The sequence below is a fragment of the Labeo rohita genome, chromosome 25 (genome assembly GCF_022985175.1).
Source record: "Labeo rohita strain BAU-BD-2019 chromosome 25, IGBB_LRoh.1.0, whole genome shotgun sequence".
NCBI classification, from domain to species: domain Eukaryota; kingdom Metazoa; phylum Chordata; class Actinopteri; order Cypriniformes; family Cyprinidae; genus Labeo; species Labeo rohita.
Window position 1 is genome coordinate 20,692,466 of NC_066893.1, and position 26,197 is coordinate 20,718,662.

The following is a 26,197-nucleotide window of genomic DNA, read 5'->3' on the forward strand; positions in this document are numbered from 1 at the left end:
ATTCCTCTTAAAGCAAATTATGTGGACTGTACAATCCACATTAATATTTATAGGTCAATTACTGTATGACAATTGTGTCATTTGTTTCTATTTTCATTTCTATTTCAATTTCAGAAAAAAAAAAAAAAAAAAAAAAAAAAAAAAAAAACTAAGGCAAGATTGACCATTTAAATGATTCAACAAGTCTCCCGAGCCACGATCAGGCAACCCCTGAGCATTAAAATGTTTCTCCAGGCTACTTTAAGTGAACTAGCGGCAGCTCCATTATTCAGGTTGTTGTCTACGGCTAAGATGGAGCCCCAGGCGACCCCAGAGGGGTCAGTGGATACTGACATACAGAATTCACTCAGTCAAACATGGGCGCCCCTCTTATAGGAAGGACCCCCGTGTCCAAGACGCTTGCCATGTCTGTCACCGAGGAACTGCGCCAGCCGACAGATCGCCTCACTTTGAAGCCAAAGGCTCTGACACCGCAGAGTTTTAGGCCGAGAAGAAAAAGAGATGGCAACATTAAAGAATTAGAAAGAGCAGACTCGCCTTTGAAGTAAAGGAATTTCACATTACTTTGATTCTTTGATTCGTGCTCCATAATGTTGCATGAGGAGGTCTCCCATGGCAACCAAAATGCATTTAAATGATGTCATGTCCATCACTAAGGAGAAGGTTTTGAATATCTGAAATATAAATTTTGTTTTTGAAGATGGAGTAAACGTATCCCGCATACTAATGGACAGACTAATGTATAATGTATGATGTCAACATGTGTAGCACAAGAATGTTTGTATTAATCATCTTAATGAGAGAGTTCAACCAAAAATGAAAGTTCTACATTATTTAGACTTGTTATTTTTAGTGTTTTGTATATACTATTATAGTTTTAAATGTTTTTAATTAGCTTTTATTTTTATTTTAAATATTATTTTATTTTATTTTATTGTTTTATTTTATTTGATAGAAACTGTTTTTTATAGCCTCTTTGTGTTATTATAGTATTATTTATATGGTTCTATAGTATTTATTAATGTTCTGAATTGGCTTGTAATAATTTAGTAATTTAGTATTGGTTTTTTTTTTTTTGTAATGTTAATTAGTTAATATATGTATAATATGTATATAATGTGTATACATATAGCTTTATTTTTAAACAAATTATATATATATATATATATATATATATATATATATATATATATATATTTAATTTAATTTTATCTATATTTAAATTACAGAAACCTTTTTGTTTTGGAATTTTTTAGTTGGTTAATTGGACAAGATTATGATATTTGTTGTTCCCAGTGTTATTTCAGTATTTTTTATTATTATTTATTATTTATATATATATTATTTTTATACTTTTAGTTTTCATGTTAATTTTAAGTTTTAGTAACTGTATGAGATTTTGTCATTTTTATTAGTTTATTTTTTCTATTAATATTTTTTTCCTGTAATATTTTGATTTGATTTGATTTTTTTATTTAATTTTATTTAAATTTTAAAAACTTTATTTAATTTATTTAATTAAAAAAAAAAAAATTGGAATGTTGTAATTGGTTAATTTGGCAGGATTGTTATGGAAATATTGTTCCCAGTGTGTGTGTATATATATATATATATATATATATATATATATATATATATAATAAAATATATATATAAATATACATAATAATAATTTAGTCATTTTTATTAGTTTTACTTGTTTTAAGTCCAAGTTTTTCTTGTGATATTCTATTTTATTTATTTATTTATTTATTTATTTTTTATTTATTTAATTTAAATTCTAGAAACCAATTTTTATTTCAGTATTATTTACATTATTTTAATTTTAAGAGATTTTCTTGTGGTATTTTATTTTATTCTATTTTATTTTATTTTTATTTTTTTTAATTATATAACCTTTTAAAAGCTTCTCAGTGTTATTTCAGTATTATTTATATGGCATTATAGTTTTTATTAATGTTTTGAACATTAGCTTGTATTTTTATATTTTCAGTTGTTAATTTAGTTTTAGTAATTTTGTTCTTTGTCTTTTTTATTAGTATTTTTATTTTCTATATAGCCATATTATTATTTCATGTTTAAGGTTAAGTAATTGTAGTACTACTTCTAATGTGTGTGTGTGCGTGTATTCCATCTTTATTTAAAGTATAGAATCCAATTTAAAATAGTTTTAAATAACAAAACTAGCTGTATATATCTAAAAATAAAAATGTTGTTATTGGTTATTAATTGGTTATTGTAACTGTTAATTGGCAAGATTATTATTTATGTTGTTCCCAGTGTTATTTAATTATTATTTCATTATTATTATTATTATTATTATTATTATTATTATTGGCTTTTATTTTTATACTTTAAGTCTTAGTTTTCATTTTAATTTCAAATTTTATTTTATTTTATTTTATTTTATTTTATTTTTATTTATTATTTTATTTTATTTTATTTTATTTTATTTTATTTTATTTTATTTTATTTTATTTTATTTTATTTTATTTTATTTTATTTTATTTATTTTTAGCATTTTAGTATTCCAACTTATTTATTTCAAGTAGTTGCCAATGCAACATTTCTAACCTTCATTTAAGTTCTTCTTGTTCTGTTTATATTTTATATTAAAATATGCGCAACTTTAATTGTGGAATGTTGTAATTATTGCATTATTGGCGACAAACTACCGTGAAACGGTAAATGAGATTTGACAGCTGAGAAGATTATCAATGGCTATTGAATTAAATTTCCTTCCTTTTCTCACACAAAGCTATCGCATGCTTTCAGAATACTTGAAATATACTCCTATTTGTCACATTTATGCTGTTATTTGCCAGGCTTCGGTCACCCTTCACTGTCATTGCACAGAAAACAACAGCATTACATAAATGAATACACGGTCTCTTAAAGAAAACAGAGATTTTAGTGAAGCACGTAGAAACCTCATGTAAGCCATATTTAGCAACTCCATATTCATACTGGTGATGTGGTCCATAAAGTGGCTGCTCAGTATTCATAAGCAATCCCAGAATTCCTCTCACCCCATGTTTGCCCTGTTGTCTCAATTTCCCCTTATCACCTCCAAAGACTCGACTCAAATTGAGTGCTATTAGTGTGATGGTAGAGAGAATTGCATCGAAGCTATGGCATAATATTCACGCCAGGTTCTCACACTCCCTAACGTTATGAGATGCTGTAAATGAAATCATAATTACGGCGTCTTTCATTTCCAGATTGCGGATTAGAAATGTTCTGAACGCCCACGCATTTGTGTGTTTGTGTTTGTATGCGACTCACCGCCACCATTAATATTCCGCCTGTGTTTCGATATCTGTCTGGATGGCCTTAATTATGACAGCTGGCTACCTGGCAGGCCTAGAAATCAGAGGGGGGGGAAAAATATCAATTGATTCGCCCCAGAGGCCCAGCTGTCAATAATCACAGCGGCACGTCTTCAGAATTCCCCATTACGGCCCATTTCCAACCACAGTAACAATGAAACTATTATCACTTGGATTACTTCAAGGTTTAAACTGCCCACAGTAGACTACATATCAATGGAATTTCAATTAAAAGGAACTGGTGTGGGATTCAAAGACGGGGGCGAGTTTGTGTGAGTCGCTGTACAGAGAGAGCACGAAGAAAGCACTAGATATTAAAGCCTCTCAAGCGAAGCCTTTAGATCTGACAAATTAACCCATGTTTCTTTCTTTATGCGCAAAAATATACAGTAGGTCCAAAAATCTGACGTCACAAGTGACAATGGGAATTTCTTTATTTTAATTATTTATCCTTTCATGCTGACTTAAATATTTTGTGGCTCTCTAATTAACACAGAAAGCTTAAAAATCATATTCAATATTTTAAAACATATTTTATATTTATTTCATCACTTCATTTTACATCAAAAATTATGTTAATGTAAAATGAAATGAATTTGAAAAATGAAAAAAAATATATAAATACATCAATGTTATTATTATAAAATTTTATAGATAACATGCTTAAAGAATAAACTAGTTACAATTAATTTCAGGATTAAAAATACATCCTTTTTGTTGTTGTTGTTGTTGTTGTTGTTGTTAATGTTATTATTGTTATTATTATAGAATTTTATTTATAACATGCTTAAAGGATAAACTAGTTATTTTACAATTATTTTTACAAATGATAAATATCGTAATGTGAAATCAAATGAATTTGAAAATGAAAAATAAATAAATGTTTATCATTGTTGTTGTTATAAATAAATTATTTGTTGTTATAATAAATAAATGTTTATTATTATTATTATTATTATTATTATTATTATTATTATTATTATTATTATTATTATAGGATTATATAGATTCCGTGCTTAACGGATAAGGTAGTTATTTTATTTTACCAAATTCCATGACTTAATAATAATAATAATAATAATAATAAAAAAAAACATCATAATTTGAAATTAAAGGAATGTGAATATGAAAAATAAATAAACAAATAAATAAATGTTGTTGTTGTTGTTGTTGTTGTTGTTGTTGTTAATATTGTTGTTATAGAATTTTAAAGCTAACATACTTGAAGGATAAACTAGTTATTTTATTGTACAATTAATTTCAGGATTTAAAAATAATGTGAAATTATATGATGAGATTAATATGAATACACGTTTATTATTAGAATTGTTATTAATTAAATGTATTATTATTTATTATACAGAATTTTATTGATAACATATTGTACATAAATGTAAAATTTATTTTACAATTAATTTGAGGATTTAAAAAATGAATAACAATGTGAAATGAAATGATGAATGCACACATTTATTATTATTATTATTATTATTATTATTATTATTATTATTATTATTACTATTATTATCATCATCATCATCATCATCATCATAACATTTCTTAAGAACTGCATAACATAAGTCATAAAAGTCTGTTACAGCTATTAGAATATATAAATGTCTTAAAAGGGTTTTTAGAAGTGTGTGACCTCAAAGAGTAATATAGAATAATCCAGGCCTTTCACAACTGGTCGTGTTCCTGAAATTGGTTATGGGAATTATCTGTGCGGAGAATGAAAAAGCAATATGAAAAGTGGAAAGTAAGAAATGAAAATCATTATCATCACGGGACATAACATGGAAAATAATAGACTTCTCGTATTAGTTGAGTGTTGAATGTCATCTAACTCAAATTTGTAATGGCCTGTAAATTACCCATTCCAATTTTTCTTCTGACTGGCTGAAAATTTTTGAACACGAGGCACAGCTCTCATGTTTGACGTTAATCAGAATTTGCAGTCTTTATCAAATAAATTTCAATATTCAAGAAATATGCCATTCCTGATGACACAGAGGACGTTCCAAAGGGGATATTTAAGCAATTTGGAGCCTGAACAAGCAAGACGGATTCTAAGAAAAGTCAGACTTTCCTTCCTTGGCAAAAAGGATCAATAAATATTAAAGACTATGGATCCTCCATCATTTATGAACTGGGATGGATCTAAATTTTTTTTCAGGAATATATTGGACTCTTATGAGAACAGCCTGTAGATGAGACAGCATCTGTCTAGTTTAGTTTAGTGTCTTTTTGTCGTAGTGTCAAGTATGTAACTAATAGAAGTAATGCTTCTAATAATTCATTTTAGTGAATCAAATGTTCATTTTGGTGAGATGTTTGATTTCAGTGAACTGGTTGAAGAAACTTATTCACAGAATCACCCCTTATTACATATTGCTATTTGCTGTGTAGTCTGTGGAAGCTATGAAACTGTAAATGCAACTAATCTTACAAGAGCAACGAATCAAAGAACAAAACAAAAAACAAATCAAAGAACAACAACAAAAAAAAGAACAAAACTGGAAATAAAACACAACAAGGACAAGAACAAAACAAAATAAAACAACAAAGACAAGAACAAAACAAAAGAAAAGAACAAAAAGAACAAAAAAAAATCAAAGAACAGAAAAAAACAAAATCAAAGAACAAAACAAAACAAAATAAGAGAACAAAAAAACAACAAAATCAAAGAACAAAAAAAAAAAAATCAAAAAACAAAAAAAAATCAAAGAACAAAACAAAATATCAAAGAACAAAAAAAAAAAAACAAAATCAAAGAACAAAACAAAACAAAATAACAGAACAAAAAAAAAATCAAAGAACAAAACAAAAAAAAAAAATCAAAGAACAAAACAAAACAAAATAATAAAGAACAAAACAAAACAATAAAGAACAAAAAAAAAACAAAAATCAAAAACAAAACAAAACAAAAAAACAATAAAAACAAAACAAAACAATAACAAAACAAAAAAAAAACAAAAACAAAAAAAAGAACAAAACAAAACAAAAAAAAAAAAAAAAAAAAAAAAAGAACAAAAAAACAAAACAAAAAAAACAACAAAATCAAAAAAAAAAAAAAAAAATCAAAGAACAAAACAAAAATAAATCAAAAAACAAAAAAAAAAATCAAAGAACAAAAAAAAAACAAAAAAAAAAAAACAAAATCAAAGAAAAAAAAAAAAACAAAATAACAGAACAAAAAAAAAAAATCAAAAACAAAAAAAAACAAAAAAAAAAAAAAAAACAAAAACAAAACAAAAAATAAAAAGAAAAACAAAACAATAAAGAACAAAAAAATAACAAAATCAAAGAACAAAAAAACAAAAAAAGAAAAAAAAAACAACAAAATCAAAGAACAAAACAAAAATAAAACAAAAAACAAAAATAAATCAAAGAACAAAACAAAAATCAAAGAACAAAAAAAAAAAAAAATCAAAGAAAGAACAAAAAAAACAAAAAACAAAAAAAAAAAAAAAAAAAATAACAAAACAAAAAAAAATCAAAGAACAAAACAAAACAAAATAATAAAGAACAAAACAAAACAATAAAGAACAAAAAAATAACAAAATCAAAGAACAAAACAAAACAAAATAATAAAGAACAAAACAAAACAATAAAGAACAAAAAAATAACAAAATCATAGAACAAAACAAAACAATATCAAAGAACAAAAAAAAATCAAAGAACAAAACAAAACAAAATAAGAAAGAACAAAAAAACAACAAAATCAAAGAACAAAACAAAAATAAATCAAAAAACAAAAATAAATCAAAGAACAAAACAAAATATCAAAGAACAAAAAAAAAAAAAAAAAAAAAGAACAAAACAAAACAAAATAACAGAACAAAAAAAAAATCAAAGAACAAAACAAAACAAAAAAAAATCAAAGAACAAAACAAAACAAAATAATAAAGAACAAAACAAAACAATAAAGAACAAAAAAATAACAAAATCAAAGAACAAAACAAAACAATATCAAAGAACAAAAAAAAAAAAAATCAAAGAACAAAACAAAACAAAATAAGAAAGATCAAAAAAACTAAATCAAAGAACAAAACAAAATAAAATAACAAAGAACAAAAAAACAAAACAAAGACCAAAAGAGAACAAAAGAAAAAAAAAAAAACAACAAAAAACAATACAACAAAGAATAAAACAAAACAAAATAAAAACAACAAAAAGAACAAAAAAAAATCTAAGAACAAAAAGAACAAAACAAAAAAAATCTAAGGACAAAATAAAACAAACAAAACAAATTAAAATAAAACAATTTGCATTTACAACAAACAACAAAACAGTGTTAGTCTGTGTTAGAAAGAAAGAAAAAACAAGTCACAAATGTAAATTAAGAATTTTAAGGAAGGAAAAACTGAATTTCTTTCTTTCTTTCGTTTAATTCTGTGGCAGAAACAAAGAATCGTTGGTTTATGTCAACACTCTGTGTTTATATCTCACAATTTGTACTTTTTTCTTAGAACTGGAAGACGTAAGTCAGACTTGACATAAAATGCCTTTCATGAGAAATGGACTTTAATAGCTTTAAACATAGAAATTGGAAGTTTTATCAGTTTTAAATTATCTGTGAAATTTAAAGCTGCCACCCTAATTGAGATCATCATTGTTTTAGTGCCAGATAAATGCAGTTTTACTGTCATTTAACTTGCAGATAAGGAAAGTACAGTTTCAAAGCCGCTTCCCAAACACTCTTTCAACTCTGAATTCTTTTAAGCATTGAAATCTGTGATCTGAGAGAGCCTCGATCTAAAAGTTTATCTCAAAGCGATAAATGACAATCATATAGCGATATGAAAGAAGCTTGATATTATCACAAATTGAATCTGATTTGTCTTCTCCCTGAACTCTAAATCTGTGTTTTTGCTCCAGGTGTGAGCTGGATGGATGTGGATTTCTAATAAGGAGAATCAGGAGTTTATTTGGATTTACTGGAGTCTTGTTTGAACTGTCGTTAAACGGGTAAGTACAAATGATTTTTACCATGGTAAAATGTTGGGTAAATTGGCATTGACTGTCCTGCTGGACACTTAGTAGCTTTCAGTAAAATATAACAATAAAATGTTGAAAAGTAATGTTAAAATCAATGGAAATGACTGGATATAAGAATTAAAAATACATGAAAAGGTCATTAAAATTAATTGAAAACATGCTAATTGGTTCCTAGCGGGTAAAAATGGGTTTCCAAAGTTCACCGGTGGATTTAGTGTCATTGTACAGGCCTACAATGATCAGATCACCTTCCCTACCCTTAGGTTTCCAGCAGAGAGCGTCTCACAACCCTTTCTGCAATTTTCTTAACAAGACAAATGAGAACGTGTTGGATAACTGTTAATTACATCCATCAGCGGCTAACGCAGATTAGCACTAGCGTACCTGTGGAGCTAACAGCTGTTTCTAGCACCAAAAGGCTTCGGTGGGCCTATGTGAGATGAGATTTTCATATTAATTAATGACAAAAGTCGTTTAATCTGAGGGATCGTTTTCATATTCTGTTATGTAAAGGAGCTTTCATAATTACACAGTTTCGGATGGTTTGTGCGTCTCTTTGGAGCTTGAATAAACAACAAGATGAACTGTTGCCCTAAGATCGCAATCGGTTAAATTTGTTTGCACGGTTTCCGCCGAGTGGGAACCGCTTTACCTTGAGGCTATCTCGCTGCGAATAAAGGCTAGTGCTGGGTATTTTGTGTTTTCTGGATATAATTTGTTGTTGTTGAGATAAAGAGTTGCTTTATTCAAATGTTCACGTTTGATTCCAATCTTGAAAACACTGAGGCTGTATTTCATTTGCTTTGGAGAGTGTGTCATTGCTGTTGAAATATACATTTGGCTTCAGAGGTAGTGATTTTGATATACCACATGTTACATATTTGCATTTGGCTGGAAATTATGCATTGTTTTTTAATGTTTATTTGTTTGTGGATGCTGAGCAATATCGTAACATGCCTCATTATTATTGAATTACATAATGTGCAAAAAGCAAAGTTGTGTGTATCTTGGCTGTTTTATGGTCACATGAATTTGCCTCACATGCTATTTTCATAATGATTCCTGAATTTTCATTCACTGATTATGAATAGGGATCCATTGCATTAGTGTCATTTCAGCGTTAATTTTAGTGTTTCATTTTTTTTTTTTTTAAACATGTCAGATTTTTATAATTTGGTATTATATCAGATTTGTCATAAATGTCATAAATCAGTCAGTATTGGCTATTTAGTTATGCTCTTTTTCCCCCTTGTCATTTTTTTTTTTTTTTTTTATCATGAATATGTGTACATTATAATGCTGGGATGCCTAAATATATTTGTAGCACAACTGATTTTATTATTTTATTTTATATATATGTAGACAAATTAGTATAGAATTTTATTGATTGATTGATTGATGAAAACAACTATCTGCTTTTCGCTATCAGCCATTTATGAATAATCTTTTGTTTTGTGTCAGTATTATTTTATTATTTTATATATTCATTTTATTTTTAAATACTATGATTGCATGTAATCATATTTTAGCTTTGGTATTGTTTTGTAGACAAAATGGTATAGAATTTTATTGATTAATTGATTTTTGGCAGTAAAATGAAAATAATTATCTGCTTTTTTTGTATCAGCCAGAATTTTACATCCCTGTTTATGAACAACCTTTTGGTGTATACTAGTTTTGTTTGGTTTTATTTTATTTTATTTGTTATACTATTATTGCATTTAATAATATTTTAGCTTTTGTATTATGACAAAATAGTAAGAGATTTGATTGATTATTGACAGTAAAATTAAAATAATTATCTGATTTTCTGTATCAGCCATTTATGAACAGTCTTTTGGTTTGTGTCAGTATTATTTTATTATTTTATATATTTATTTTATTTTTAAATACTATTATTGCATTTAGTCATATTTTAGCATTTGTATTGTTTTGTAGACGAAATGGTATAGAATTTTATTGATTAATTGATTTTTGGCAGTAAAATGAAAATAATTATCTGCTATTTTATTTTTATGATTATTTTATACTGTTATTGCATTTAATAATATTTTAGCTTTTTGTTTTATGACAAAATAGTAAGAGACTTATTATTGACAGTAAATTTAAAATAATTATCTGCTTTTCTGTATTAACCAGAATTTTACATCCCTATTTATTAACGACCTTTTGGTTTATACTAGTTTTATTTTATTTTATTTTATTTTATTTTATTTTATTCTATTATTGCATTGAATAATATTTTAGCTTTTTTATTATGACAAAATAGTAAGAGATTTGGTTGATTCTTGACAGTAAAATTACAATAATTATCTGCTTTTTGGTATCAGCCAAAACTTTACATACCTATTAAACCAGTTTTATTTTATTTTATTTTATTTTATTTTAGCTTTTGTAATATTTTGTTGACAAAATAGAAAAAATAGTATAGATTGTTATTGAGTGACTGATTGATTATTGGCAGTAAAATGAAAATAATTATCTGCTTTTCGGTTTCAACCAGAATTGTACATTTAATTTAATTTAATTTAATTTAATTTTATTTTACTATTTATTTTATTTTTTAATACTATTTTTGCATTTAATAATATTTTAGCTTTTGTATTTATATTTTCAGTTTTCAAATTAATTATAGTTTAATTTTTTTGTAATTTTGCTGTTTAAAATATATTTTTGTTCAGTTTTCATTTATTTTAAATTCCATTTTTGCTTTAGTAATTTTAGCACTTGAACTGGATCTTATTTGCCTTTAAGTTTTTAAGGTTTATTTGTTTTATTTGATTTCAGCTTTATTTTGAAACAAAATCATATGATTTTGTTTATTTTTAATAGTTTAACAGATGTAATAGTTTTAGTTAACAACAGCAACAACAGTTTGTGTCACAGCTCCGAATTGAAATAGTAAATAATCAGCTTTGCACACTTAGTTCAGTGCATTTAGTTCACATTATTATCCAACTATACTGTATATATTTGGATAATAATGTTGTACCGCATGGTTATTAAAACCCACCCTTAAACATTCCGTCCCAGTCCCTGTCAGCATACTTTGGAGTTTAGAAGTACTTCGCAGGTCAAACTTTAGCTCTTCCACAGCCAAGACTCTGTTGAAGTATACAAGTGTTTGTGGGACAGGCTGTCTGTTCTTGTGATGGTTCTATTTGCCTGGTCCCCACATCGCGGCTGGATCACTGAGCGGCTGTACGTGAGGAACCGCTCCAACGAGCCCCTTCAGCATTAATTAACATGGTCATTAATCAAGTCCAGTACAGATAGCGGCTTAATCCTGCTGTAATGCACTTTTCTGGAGGGGAGGCTCCAAGAAGTTAATTGGATTTGATTGGATATTGCTATGATAGTCCCACACAGAACATCTTTAGCTATTAAGTGAAGTTGTTGCCTTTGATTATACTGTTTTGTAGTGGCATGTGTTCCAGCCTGACGTGAGCTACAGTCTGATAGAAGTGCCCTTCAAAGCTGATTTGACAGCTGAATTCTTTCAGCCTTCGTCTCTTTCAGCTGTGTTTGTTTGACTGTCCGTAAGCGTCTCTCAATAAGCAGCTTTAGTGTGTCAGCCATGCTTAAAGGAGCACATGTATTGTTTGATCTGCTGTTCAAATAAATAAACATCCATTTAAAGGGAAAGCAAACCTAAAATTAACAACCTGGCATTATTTGCTTGCGTTCATGTCATTTTTTTCAGTACAAAACTGTATACACACCCTAAAACTACCATATTCAATGTCTTCTGAAGTCATTTTTGTTTCAGTCTGGTGACTCATAAGTTTGTGACCACACTGGTTGTTATGTTTTTGATTCATTAAAAATAATCAACAGTTCTAGCTGTAATGTGAACTCTGCTGTGAACATCATGAAGCTCTGTAGTTAATCATAGTTGTTATTTTTAGTGTAAATATGTAAAAACAAACAAAACAAAAATGGTCATGAGAGTGGTTTGTTTGTGAATCAGACTACACTGATTGTGCTCTCTTTTTGAATCATCTAAAAATAATCTAGTCTGGTAAAGTTACATATTTTGATTTACTAAAAGGAACTGGCTCTTAAGAGTCGTTTGTTCATGAATCAGACTGCACTGGTTGTGCTGTTTGTTTGTGAGTCACTCAAAAGAGGAGAAAATAATCTTCCCAAAAGAGTCATTTGTTTGAGATTTGGATTATATTGGTTGCACAGCATGTTTTTGATTCACTAAAAAGAAACAGTTAATGAGTCATTTGTTATGTGAATCAAAATTGTTCTTTGTTTCTAAATCAGACTACTCTGATTGTGCTCTGTTTCTGAGTCACCTACAAAGTCTTATAAAAATCATTCTAGTCTGGTTATATATTTTGATTTACTAAAAGGAACTGGCTCATAAAAGTCGTTTGTTCATGAATCAGACTGCACTGGTAGTGCTGTTTGTTTCTGAGTCACCCAAAAGAAGAGAAAATAATCTTCTCAAGAGAGTCATTTGTTTGAGATTTGGACTACATTGGTTGTACAGTATGTTTTGGATTCACTAAAAAGAAAGAGTCATTTGTTATGTGAATCAAAATAGTTTCTTAATCAGACTGCACTGATTGTGCTGTTTTTGAGTCACCTAAAAAGAACCGTAGTATATAAATAATGTTATATATTTTGATTTACTAAAATTAACTGGCTCATAAGAGTCATTTGTTCATGAATCAGACTGCACTGGTTGTGTTGTTTGTTTGTGAGTCACTCAGAGGAGAAAATAATCTTCCCAAAAGAGTCATTTGTTTGAGATTTGGACTACATTGGTTGCACAGCGTGTTTTTGATTCACTAAAAAGAAGCAGTTAATGAGTCATTTGGTATGTGAATCAAAATTGTTCTTTGTTTCTAAATCATACTACTCTGATTGTGCTCTGTTTTTGAGTCACCTAAAAAGAATCAATTCATAAGTCATTCTAGTCTGATAATGTTATATATTTTGATTTACTAAAAGAAACTGGCTCTTAAGAGTTGTTTGTTCATTAATCAGACTGCACTGGTTGTGCTGTTTGTTTGTGAGTCACTCAAAAGAACAGAAAATAATCTTCTCAAGAGAGTCATTTGTTTGAGATTTGGACTACACTGGTTGCACAGTATGTTCTTGATTCACTAAAAAGAAACAGTTAATTAGAGTCATTTGGTATGTGAATCAAAACAGTTCTTTGTTTCTAAATCATACTACTCTGATTGTGCTCTGTTTTTGAGTCACCTAAAAAGAATCGTAGTATAAAAATAATGTTATATATTTTGAGTTACTAAAAGGAACTGGCTCTTAAGAGTTGTTTGTTCATGAATCAGACTGCACTGGTTGTGCTGTTTGTTTGTGAGTCACTCAAAAGAAGAGAAAATAATCTTCTCAAGAGAGTCATTTGTTCGAGATTTGGACTACATTGGTTGTACAGTATGTTTTTGATTCACTAAAAAGAAGTTAGAGTGATTTGTTATGTGAATCAACATAGTTATTTGTTTCTAAATCAGACTACACTGATTGTGCTCTGTTTTTAAATCACCTAAAAAGAATAGTCTTATAAAAATAATGTTATATCTTTTGATTTACCAAAAGGAACTGGTTCAATAGAGTCTTTGTTCATGAGCCAGACTGCACTAGTTGTGCTGTTTTTTGTTTGTTTGTTTTTTTGTGCTGAGTCACTCAAAAGTAAAAAAAAAAAAAAAGTCTTTCCAATATATAACCTTCTCAAGAGTCATTTGTTTGAGATTTGGACTACACTGGTTGCACAGTATGTTTTTGATTCTCTAAAATGAAACAGTTAATTAGAGTCATTTGTTATGTAAATCAAAACAGTTCTTAGTTTCTAAATCAGACTACACTGATTGTTCTCTGTTCTTGAGTCACCTTAAAGAAGAGAAAATAATCTTCGGAAGAGAGTCATTTGTTTCAGATTTGGACTACACTGGTTGCACAGTATGTTTTTGATTCACTAAAATGAAGCAGTTAATTGGAGTCATTTGTTATGTGAATCAAAACAGTTCCTTGTTTCTAAATCAGACTACTCTGATTGTGCTTTGTTCTTGAGTCACCTAAAAAAAAAAAAAAATCATAAAAATCATTCTAGTCTGGTAATGTTTTATATTTTGATTTACTAAAAGGAACTGGCTCTAAAAGTTGTTTGTTAGTGAATCAGACTGCACTGGTTGTGCTGTTTGTTTGTGAGTCTCAAAAGAGGAGAAAATAATCTTCTCAAGAGAGTCATTTGTTTGAGATTTGGACTACATTGGTTGTACAGTATGATTTTGATTCACTAAAAAGAAGCAGTTAATGAGTCATTTGGTATGTGAATCAAAATTGTTCTTTGTTTCTAAATCATACTACTCTGATTGTGCTCTGTTTTTGAGTCACCTAAAAAGAATTCATAAGTCATTCTAAAAATAATGTTATATATTTTGAATTACTAAAAGAAACTGGCTCTTAAGAGTTGTTTGTTCATGAATCAGACTGCACTGGTTGTGCTGTTTGTTTGTGAGTCACTCAAAAGAAGAGAAAATAATCTTCTCAAGAGAGTCATTTGTTTGAGATTTGGACTACATTGGTTGTACAGTATGTTTTTGATTCACTAAAAAGAAGCAGTTAATTAGAGTCATTTGTTATGTGAATCAAAATAGTTCTTTGTTTCTAAATCATACTACTCTGATTGTGCTCTGTTTTTGAGTCACCTAAAAAGAATCGTAGTATAAAAATAATGTTATATATTTTGAATTACTAAAAGGAACTGGCTCTTAAGAGTTGTTTGTTCATGAATCAGACTGCACTGGTTGTGCTGTTTGTTTGTGAGTCACTCAAAAGAAGAGAAAATAATCTTCTCAAGAGAGTCATTTGTTTGAGATTTGGACTACATTGGTTGTACAGTATGTTTTTGATTCACTAAAAAGAAGCAGTTAATTAGAGTCATTTGTTATGTGAATCAAAATAGTTCTTTGTTTCTAAATCAGACTACACTGATTGTGCTCTGTTTTTGAGTCACCTAAAAAGAATCGTCTTATAAAAATAATGTTATATCTTTTGATTTACCAAAAGGAACTGGTTCAATAGAGTCTTTGTTCATGAGCCAGACTGCACTAGTTGTGCTGTTTTTTGTTTGTTTGTTTTTTTGTGCTGAGTCACTCAAAAGTGAAAAAAAAAAAAAAGTCTTTCCAATATATAACCTTCTCAAGAGTCATTTGTTTGAGATTTGGACTACACTGGTTGCACAGTATGTTTTTGATTCTCTAAAATGAAACAGTTAATTAGAGTCATTTGTTATGTAAATCAAAACAGTTCTTAGTTTCTAAATCAGACTACACTGATTGTTCTCTGTTCTTGAGTCACCTTAAAGAAGAGAAAATAATCTTCGGAAGAGAGTCATTTGTTTCAGATTTGGACTACACTGGTTGCACAGTATGTTTTTGATTCACTAAAATGAAGCAGTTAATTGGAGTCATTTGTTATGTGAATCAAAACAGTTCCTTGTTTCTAAATCAGACTACTCTGATTGTGCTTTGTTCTTGAGTCACCTAAAAAAAAAAAAAAATCATAAAAATCATTCTAGTCTGGTAATGTGTATATTTTGATTTACTAAAAGGAACGCGCTAAAAGTTGTTTGTTAGTGAATCAGACTGCACTGGTTGTGCTGTTTGTTTGTGAGTCACAAAGAGGAGAAAATAATCTTCTCAAGAGAGTCATTTGTTTGAGATTTGGACTACATTGGTTGTACAGTATGATTTTGATTCACTAAAAAGAAGTTAGAGTGATGTGTTATGTGAATCAAAATTTGTTTCTAAATCAGACTGTATTGATTGTGCTCTGTTTTTAAATCACCTAAAAAGAATAGTCTATAAAAATCAATGTTATATCTTTTGATTTACCGAAAGGAACTGGCTCATAAGAGTCGTTTGTTCATCAGTCAGACTGTGCTAGTTGTGCTGTTTTTTGTGCTGAGTCACTCAAAAGAGGAGAAAATAATCTTTCCAATATATAACCTTCTCAAGAGTCATTTGTTTGAGGTTTGGACTACACTGGTTGCACAGTATGTTTTTGATTCTCTATAAAGAATCAGTTAGAGTCATTGGTTATGTGAATCAAAACAGTTCTTTGTTTGTAAATCAGACTACTCTGATTGTGCTCTATTTCTGAGTCACCTAAAAAAAATTGTTTCATAAAAATCATTCTAGTCTGATAATGTGTAAAAAGAAACAGTTAATTTAGAGTAATTTGTTATGTGAATCAAAATTGTTCTTTGTTTCTAAATCAGACAACACTGTGCTTTGTTTTTGAGTCATATAAAAAGAATCATCTCATAAAAATAATTCTAGTTTGGTAATGTTACATATTTTGATTTACTAAAACGAACTGGTTTATAAGAGTCATTTGCTCATGAATCAGACCTCACTGGTTTTGCTTGTTGTGATGTTTCTGATTCACTAAAAAGAACTCACTCATAAGAATCACTTGTTTGTAACTAGTTCTACACAGGTCACACTTTTGTTTCACTTTTGTTTTTTTCCCCATGGTATGATGCAAACAGTGCAGTACATTGCATCAGTACTGTACAAACTCAGTAGAATTTTAGTACAATAAACGTGTGATAAATACATAAATAATAAACAGAAAAGGACCCAAAACTGAGCCCTGAGGCACACCAGTATGTGTGTGTGTGTGTGTGTGTGTGTGTTACTACAAATTAAATTCATATTTATAAATCAAATTTAGGATTTTACAATTATGCATTTGTTAGAAATCTTTGTCAGAAGTTGCATTAAGAAATACATATTATAAGTTGCATTCCCTGAGTTATGCATCATTGCTTTGCACCTGCAGTACCGCCTGTTAAAACATCCTTGACTCTCAGCACCACCCAGTTGGCGATGGTTGTATATATTTGACAACTCACACGGTACGATTTAACTGCTATTGATGTCTCAAATCTCGAGGAGGGTGTATGATGCGCTCTGCCCCACAATTCTCCTCCTCATATCCGACTGAAATTAGGGCAGTACGTGAGAGGCATGCCGGGTAGCAAACGTGTGTCTCTCTCTCTCTCTCTCTCCCTCTCTCCCCCTCTCTCTCTCTCAAGGCCCTTTCCCGCCTTTTTTAAAGGCTCCTATTGAGCACAGTAGACGTGATGGGCCTTTATTCTCAGCTTGGGGTTACACATACAGATATATTCAAATAGGGGTTGAGCATTTAATATTCATTAAAAGAGGAAAATGAGGGGACAACCTCATTAAAATCATGCATGCTTTTTTTCCTGTCCAAACTTCTTTCTTCCCACATTATAAGACTTATGGCGACTTTACTTATTTTATGGCCTCACTTTACTTATTTTTCTTTAAACTGGATGTATAAGAGAAAATCTCATCCTGGTTAAAAGCTGTCAGCTTGTTTTTCTCAGGTCGTATGCAACTGACCCCCATTAAAATATTTTATACTCACATTTTAATCAAGAAAACTTGTGTAGATATAAAACATATATGCCTTTTTTCTTCTTCTTCTTTTTCGGCCGTGTTACATTCAGCACACTCAGTATGAAGGTCCTTGGTTGAAGGAACTCCCTGAAGTGAAAAGACCTTTTCAGTTAATGTTCACTGGGTTCAGGAAGACACTTGCCCTGTTTTCCTCTGGGATTTGAGGCCATGTTGTTTTGACTTTTGGAGACTAGCTTTTTCAGCAGTCCATTGTGAGACCATAACGATGGCAGCCAAGGCTAGGAGAGATGCTTTGAGGTCAATCAAGGTGCATTCATTTTTATATTATGCATCAGGGTCACATTCAAAACTGAAATAAGAATGGCAATGAATTCAAATTCAGTTTACATTCCAGTGGCATCAGTTACTAAGAGGAACTGGTTTATAAGAGTCATCTGTTCATGAATCAGACTACACTGGTTGTGCTGTATGTTTCTGATTCACTAAATAGAACTCAATCATAAGAATTGCTTGTTTGTGACTTGTTCTACACAGGTTACATTACAGTATTATGTAAACAGTACATTGCAACAATACTATACAAACTCTTTTAATATAATAAACATGTGATAAATACATAAATAATAAACTGAAGAGGGCCCAAAACTGAGCCCTGAGGCGCACCAGTACATGCATGTGTGTAAGTTCAACTCAGGGATTGCAACTTCATAAAATTAATTTCTTAATGCAACTTCTGACAAATTGTAAATTCCTAAATTAAATTTATGAGTGTAAATTTAATTTTTAATTTATTATAGTAAACACACACACACACACATGCATGTACTGTACTTCATGAAATAAAATGTAAAAATGTAGATTTGTGGAAACATTGTGTTGAAATTATGATGTTGTTTTAAATAAATTTACACTACTGTTCAAAAGTTTTATAATTCATGAACAAAAACATTTTGTAATATGATTTTGATGTACAGTTTCCATGGTAATGCAATGTCTGATTTTAAAATGGTCTTCAAAGGATGAATTTTGAGATTTTAAATTTTCAGTTGATATACCATTTCTTAAGAGTTATGTTGCATGATAGGTAAAAAGGCAACGAAGAAAGTCTTTTTGTGACATTTATAATTTTATTGAATATTTCTATTTTTTTTTAAATGCTGTTCTTTTGAGCTTTCTTTTCATCGAAAAATCCTTAAACAAATATAACAAATAATGTACAAATGTATGTTTTCCACATTGATAATAAGAAATGTTTCTTAAGCAGTACATTGTCATAATAGAATTATTTCTGAAGCATCATGTGACACTGAAGACTGAAGTAATGATGCTGAAAATTCAGCTTTGCCGTCGTTTTAAATTGTATATGCAGCGGGGGTAAAATTATTTGATCCCCTGCTGTTTTATACATTTGCCCACTGACAAAGAAATCATCAGTCTATAATTTTAATGGTCGCTTTATTTTAACAGTGAGAGACAGAATAACAACCAAAAAATCCAGAAAAATGCATTTCAAAAAAGTTAGAAATTGATTTGTATTTTATTGAGTGAAATAAGTATTTGATACCCTCTCAATCAGCAAGATTTCTGGCTCCCGGGTGTCTTTCATACAGATAACGAGATGAGATTAGGCCAAGACCAAAGAGCTGTCCAAGGATGTCAGGGACAAGATTGTAGACCTACACAAGGCTGGAATGGGCTACAACATCATCGCCAAGCAACTTGGTGAGAAGGTGACAACAGTTGGTGCCATTATTTGCAAACGGAAGAAACACAAAATAACTGTCAATCTCCCTTGGTCTGGGGCTCCATGCAAGATCTCACCTCGAAGTTCCAATGATCATAAGAACAGTGAGGAATCAGCCCAGAACTACACGGGAGGATCTTGTCAATGATCTCAAGGCAGCTGGGACCATAATCACCAAGAAAACAATTGGTAAACACACTACGCTGTGAAGGACTGAAATCCTGCAGTGCCCGCAAGGTCCCACTGCTCAAGAAAGCACATGTACATGCCCATCTGAAGTTTGCCACTGAAGATCTGAATGATTCAGAGGAGGACTGGGTGAAAGTGTTGTTGTTAGATGAGACCAAAATCGAGCTCTTTGGCATTAGCTCAACTCGCCGTGTTTGGAGGAGGAGGAATGCTGTCTGTGACCTCAAGAACACCATCCCCACTGTCAAACATGGAGATGGAAACATTATGCTTTGGGGGTGTTTTTCTGCTAGTGGGATAGGACAACTGCACCACATTAAACGGACGATGGACAGGGCCATGTACTGTCAAATCTTGTGTGAGAACTTCTTTCTCTCATTGAAGATGGATCGTGGATGGGTATTCCAACATGACAGTGACCCAAAACACACGGCCAAGGCAACAAAGGAGTGGTTCAAGAAGAAGCCCATTAAGGTCCTGGAGTTGTCTATAGCCAGTCTCCAGACCTTAATCCCATAGAAAATCTGTGGAGAGAGCTGAAGGTTCGAATTGACAAACGTCAGCCTCAAAACCTTAATGACTTGGAGAGGATCTGCAAAGAGAGGTGGGACAAAATCCCTCCTGAGATGTGTGCAAACCTGGTGGCCAAATACAAGACACGTCTGACCTCTGTGATTGTGATTGCCAGCAAGGGTTTTGCCACCAAATACTAAGTCATGTTTTGCGAAGGGGTCAAATACTTATTTCACTCATTAAAATGCAAATCAATTTATAACTTTTTTTTTTCTAGATTTTGTTGTTTTTGTTGTTGTTATTCAGTCTCTCATTGTTAAAATAAACCTACCATTAAAATTATAGACTTATAATTTCTTTGTCAGTGGGCAAATATACAAAATCAGAAGGGAATCAAATAATTTTTCCCCCTACTGTTTGTATGTGTGTGTGTGTGTGTGTGTATATATATATATATATATATATATATATATTTATATATATATATATTTTTTTTTTTTTTTTTTTTTTTTTTTGGTATACTACTGTTTTATAAATGTGGTGTGATCTACGAAAACCCAACATGATGAAAATTTACCTTTTCAGGTTTTTATACCATATGAAGCCCTTTCCAAAACTGTTTTTATTTTGTTCATAGCTTGAATGTAACCAAATGCATGGCTATCTTAAGTTGGCTGGTAGCAATGATCTTCAAGAGTGGAATTTTGAGAAAAACAGGTTTAAAGTGAGATGACTTTTACTTTACAGGTTTACCGAGAGCTGTCTGTCAAGTCAGGAGCACTATACTGCATCATTACACAAACAGACTAACGTCTGTTTCCCATTGTTTATCATGGGCATATTCTTTGAACTTTTGATCACCCCTTTTATGTTTAGATGGCACAAATAATGCAGCCTACCTTGTAGTAAAAGCAAGCGCAGAGCAACTGTTCGCGCACTGTGTATAAAACAGATTATCATCAGACTCCTCGTCTTTAGTAACTTCATCATCGGATCCTCCATCTCTGGATGTGAAATAGTCCATTTTAACATGGTTTAGGGCACTGACATGTTACGTCCAAGTGCAACATCTGACGGGTTTTCCCAGATCACCTCACAAGCGCATACTTTTAAAAACATTAAAAACTCACCATTTTTAATGTATTTTAATGTATAATTTTTAGATCCTATTTATCAGGTCAGACTCAGTTTGTTCAAATTAAAAGTTTCAAATCATTGATATCTCAGATTACTAGTGGTGTGCCTCAGGGCTCAGTTTTGGGCCCTATTCTGTTTATCATTTATCTATTGCCTTTAGGACAAATCTTTAATAAATTTGGTATAAATTTTCATTGTCATGCATGACACACAGCTCTATATGTCTTCACAGCCTAATTCAACATTATTGCTGCCTTCTCCTTTGGTTTGTTTATCTAAATTCATGGTTTACATGTAATTTCCATAATACTATAGGTACTAAATAAAAACTGCAAAATTGTTAAAGTTTTACAGTTTGACTATTGATAATTCTGTTAGTTCTCCTCCTTTTCAGGTTAAGAGTCTGGGTATCATCCTTGATAGCACTTTATCTTCTGAGGCACATATTAATAATATAACTCGGTCAGCATATTATAATTTGAGAAACATTAATTGTCTTCGATCATCTCTTTCTGCTATTAGTACTGCTGATCTTGTACACGCATTAGTTACATTTTATAGCGACTACTGTAATATTCTTCTCAGTGGTGTTTCACAGAAACTTCTTTACTAATTTCATATGATCCAGTTTTTTTGATTAAAGTTTCCATGAAAGCTCATCTCAGCTGCTTAATGATAACAATTCTCTTTCTTCACAATGCACAGCACTTTTGCTCTCAAATATGATATTTGCCATGTTTGTGCAGAACAAACCTCACTCTTCTAAACTATTTTCCCCAGTTGCTTTTAACCAACCGGCGTCATGTTGTTTTTCATTGGATGTATGAAGTCGGTTTCTCTCAAGGCCACAAACATGCTGCGTGCCCGCTGTGCAGCAACGCATGTTTTAGACGGCGGCAGCTCACGTAAAATCACTGATGCTAGCAAAGGTGTCATGCTTCACTTAGTGCCCTGCATGACCTGGATGTGTGATATCTCATTCTCTCTCTGTCTTATACATTTAAGTGGCTTTACTTTGAAACTCACCTCACATGCCATAATCCCTGTGGTATCCTGTCTTGGATCTTATACTGCTTTCCTACAGGACATTGAAGAAAGAAATCATTTAGCAGATAATTTTATCCAAAGCGACTTAATACAGTTATTACATTGACAGTCCCCTGAAGCAACCTAGGATTAAGTGCATTGCTAAAAGAAATCGGTCTGATGTGATTGCATTATTGGCCAACCAGTAGTGCATAGAAGTAGCTAACTGTAAGTACTAATTATAACTATCTAAATATAAAGTATATATACAGTACTGTGCAAAAGTCTTAGGCCACTAGTATTTTCATCAGCTAAAAATGGTTCAAAGTCAGTTGAAGTCAGTCTTTTGCTGTAGTGTGTCAGTAGGAAATACCGGTTTATATTTCTAAACATTCATTTTGCCATTTATTGTAATAATCCAGTGAGATTTTTGTGTGGAGCACAGGCTGTTGTCAGACTCCTTGTGCAAACAGAGATGTGATCTCTCCATCATTCAATCCAGTCTGTCTTAAGAAACAGAAAAAACGCAGACTAAATCCAGAAGAACTGTGGCAACATCTCCAAGATGCTTTAAGAGACCTATACCTACAAAGCTACAGTACTGTTAACATTTTTAGGCAGTTAGGCACATAAAATGAGGATGCTGTCAAAAACAATGTCATAAATAGATTTTCTTTATCAATGAACTTCTTTTAACTAAAATAAATAAATAAGCATTTGATGTGACCATCCTTTGCGTTTAAAGCAGCTTTTGCCCTATGTGCACTTGTGCAGAGTTTTTCAGGTAGCTTTGCAGGTAGGTTATTTGAAACATCTTGGAGATGTTGCCACAGTTCTGGATTTAGTCTGTCTCAGTTTTTCTGTTTCTTCATGTCATTCCAGAGACAGACTGGATGATGGTGAGATCAGATCTCTGTGTGGAGCACTGGCTGTTGTCAGACTCCTTGTGCAAACAAAAATCTCACTAGATTATTACAATTAATGGCAAACAGAATGTTTGGAAATGTAAACAGATATTTTTTTTATTGACACACTACAGCAAAAGATAGAAATAACTTACTTTAAACCATTTTTTAGCTGGTGAAAATACTAGTGGCCTAAGACTTTTGCACAGTACTGTAGTTATACTAGCATGTACTGTGTGTGTGTGTATAGGATAAAGTTTATACATGCAGTTAAAATAGAATACAGTTTTTAATAAGATATTTTATATAACATATATTTTTTTTAGTATATTGCATGTCAGTTTGACATCATATATATTATAACATTTTACAATAAGGGTAATTTATTATCATTAGTTAACTACTTTACTTAACATGAACTAAGAATGAAAATACTTCTACGGTATTTATTACTCTTTATTGATGCAATTTCAATATTTACTAATGCTTATTTAAAAATTTAAAGTTGTGTTTGTTAGCATTAATGCACTGTGAATTAACATGACCTAACAATGAACAATTAAATTTTCATTAACTAACACTACCAAAAATGAATAAATACTGTAATAAATGTATTGTTCATTGTTTAGTGCATATATATGTAATTAATGAATATTATATTCATTTATATAATTGTTTTTGTATTTGTCATACATAAACATGTTAAACTCACAACATTATATCTGTTATATTTAATATGTATAAATTACATATATTATTATTACTTCAATTAATCATATAGTTTAATCATATAATAATAATAATAATAATAATAATAGTAATAATAATTGAATAAGTGAATATTTATGCAATTAGAATGTAATTATTTCAGTTTTTAATAATTTATTTATATTCAGTAGTATATTTAATACATAAACATGTCAAACTCTCAACTGTATATCTAGGTTATAGTTAATAGATATAAATTATATATATAAAAATAATTATATATATATATATATATATATATATATATATATATACACACACACATCTATATATACACCATACACCATATATATTCACCTATTCAATTATTAACATGTTTATGTATGAAATATACTACAAATATTTTAATTATAAAAAACTGAAATTATTCATTAATTGCATGTAAATATATATATATATATATACACACACACACACACTCCAATTAATTATATTGTTTAATTACAAAACAATAACTTACTAAACAATATAGTGTTATAGTCAATATATACAGTATAAATTATATATTATATTACTATTATTACTTCAATTTATTATATTATATTATATTATATTATATTACATTTGAATGAGTATAGTTTCATATACTATTTTAATATGTATAATCGGGTACCCTAAGCAGTATACAGTAAAAAGTAAGCTAGTATTCCATCCTGCTCTTAGCATTGATTCATTCATTCATCCATTCATCTTATTCTGTGAGTATTCAGCTTCTCAGCTCTATTGCTTTTCATGCCGTGACTCTCAAACACCTAGACCCATGTGAGAGCAGCGCAGTCTTTGATCCAGACCCAAGAGACCCTGTTTCCCACCCCTGAATTACGGCTCCAGCACAAACATGAAGAGCAACTATAAATCAAATGCAGAATACATTGTGACTGGCAGTAGAAATGAAGCGGAGCAGAAGAAAAAAGCACAAAAGAGCAGAGTGATTATTTCGAAAATCGAAAGATCCCCATGCTAAATATATATCCGAACGCACTGAGAATCTCCACTAATCATGAACTCGCGTCACTAAGCACAGTGTTAAGTAATCTTAATGAGCGACCCAGAACCTACTCCTTGATCTTTTTCAACTGCTACATTGCTTTACGATCCTAACAAACAGGAATAGAGCTCATTTGTTGAAATCTAAGATACAGATGCGTTTGTTTGTTCATTGGAGCAGATTTGGAGAAATTTAGCATTGCATGACTTGCTCACCAGTGGATCCTCTGCAGTGAATGGGTGCAAACAGCTGATAAAAACATCACAATAATAATGACTTTAGTGTTATTATGGATTATGAACTCATATTTTGTCAAGAAGTAATGGTTTAAAACATCTTTAAGATAAATTTGTTCATGCGCAAGACGTTTGGACTCTCAGCAGTTTGGACTCTCATTCTGATGGCACCCATTCACTGCACAGGATCCATTAGTGAGCAAGTGATGTAATGCTAAATTTCTTCAAATCTGTTCCTGATGAAGAAACAAACTCATCTACATCCTGAATGGCCTGAGAGTCAGTACTTTTTTATCAAATTGTATTTTCCCCCCTAAAATTTTCCAGTTTGTGCTGAATTTTCCATTCCGACTGAATTACCTTGTAGCACGAACTGAGCATATGTCATATTTGCTTGCATGCTAATGTGTGAATGTGAAGAGGATGTGTGCTGAAAACTAGTCCAGGCTTTTTTCACCTCGTAGGACTCCAGGGACAAGTGGTCCTCTTCTCTCTTGTCAATGTGTAGATGGTTGAAACTCCCCCAGGTCATCCAGACCTCCCCTTCACCAGCAATGCTTCAATCTACTCGTCTCTCTCTCTCTCTGCTCTCCACTAATGGAGGTTGAAGGACTGTCACTCTGGCCTGCATTACAACTTCAAGGGCTTGAACTCTGTTTCCCTCTGTTCTCTAGCAGAACTCCAGCTGGACTCCTGTGGATTCTCTGGGAGCGAGTTGATTTGTGTGTGGACAGATATGATGTATGTTCTCGCCTGCGTTTTTAAAGGCATTGTTCACCCAAAAATGAAAATTCTGTCATTAATTACTCACCCTCATCTTGTTCCAAACCTGTGAGACCTTCATTCATCTTCAGAACACAAATGAAGATATTTCTGACCCTGCAATGAAACTACCACGTTCAAGGCCCATAAAGGTACATCAGTAAGTTC

The 26,197-nt window shown here is 30.6% G+C and overlaps 1 protein-coding gene across 2 annotated transcripts in view; it reads left to right on the forward strand.

Annotated features, from left to right (window-relative positions):
- Positions 1-26,197, forward strand: part of lrrc4ca (leucine rich repeat containing 4C, genome duplicate a) — a 283,862-nt gene that overhangs the window by 91,881 nt on the left and 165,784 nt on the right. For both annotated transcript variants that reach the window (XM_051099845.1, XM_051099848.1), the window contains exon 2: positions 8,211-8,300. The gene's annotated coding sequence lies outside the window, so the exon portion shown is untranslated. The remainder of the gene's footprint in view (positions 1-8,210; positions 8,301-26,197) is intronic.